Source organism: Cydia strobilella, chromosome 7 (genome assembly GCF_947568885.1).
Source record: "Cydia strobilella chromosome 7, ilCydStro3.1, whole genome shotgun sequence".
In the NCBI taxonomy this organism is placed as follows: domain Eukaryota; kingdom Metazoa; phylum Arthropoda; class Insecta; order Lepidoptera; family Tortricidae; genus Cydia; species Cydia strobilella.
Window position 1 is genome coordinate 15,129,900 of NC_086047.1, and position 893 is coordinate 15,130,792.

An 893-nucleotide genomic window follows, 5' to 3' on the forward strand; every position below is an offset into this window, starting at 1 on the left:
AATGCAACACAGTTACATGTGTTCTCTCGAATATTTTTTTCTCCAAGATAATTCAAAATAAAAAATAATTACCACAAAATAACAAATTACTAGAAAAGCAAATTATATATATGACACAAAACAAAATGTAAGATTTACATCTTAACAAAGTATTCATAAGCGAAAACAGAATTGACTTTAATATTTTTATAACCTAGGGGTCAAAATATAGCCAGCGGTACAGGTCTATTTTATATTCCCTTGTCAACCCGTAACAAATTGGCGCCCAACGTGGGGCCCGAACCCACGACCCTGAGATTAAGAGTCTCATGCTCTACCGACTGAGCTAGCCGGGCAAATTAGCGCCCAACGTAAAAAATAAAATAAAAACGGTTGGTTGGCAAGCGGTCGTCACAGGTCAAAGGTCGTTGAGGTGAATTTTGCAATTCTTGCAGCGTAATCTTTGCATGTAATGTTTTTTTTTTTGCTGATAAATGGTTAATTTTAAGTTTTTAAGGTTATGATTAAGTTATTTTGTTTATATTAAGATGCGTATAATATTTTTGTTTTATTTTTGTTTCTAAGTTGTGTTATAAAAATCTTGGTTTTATTTTTGTTTTAAATTGTTTTAGTTATCTTGGGTAATTGTTGTAAATTCTAAACAGGCAAGACGTATTTTTGTTAAGTCTTAATTTAATTGTTTGTTTAAAATTGTTTTTGCGTTTTTTTTATTTTATATTCATTGGTTATAGCTACGCGTAAATAGTGTTAAGCATGGATCCTAATTTTTTGTTGAAGGATGAATTAGAGTATGAGCTTGCGTGCCGGGGGGTTGTTTTAAAGGCAGCGACAGCTCCGGTTATGAAAAGGCTGTTGACTGAACTGTTGCGATCAGAGCTGGACAAGGATTCAGG

The 893-nt window shown here is 33.0% G+C and overlaps 1 non-coding gene across 1 annotated transcript; it reads right to left on the reverse strand.

Moving 5' to 3' along the window:
* Positions 1–262: 262 nt before the first annotated feature.
* Positions 263–335, reverse strand: Trnak-cuu (transfer RNA lysine (anticodon CUU)). The gene has a single exon. It is a non-coding gene; the product is annotated as a tRNA-Lys (tRNA).
* Positions 336–893: the final 558 nt, after the last annotated feature.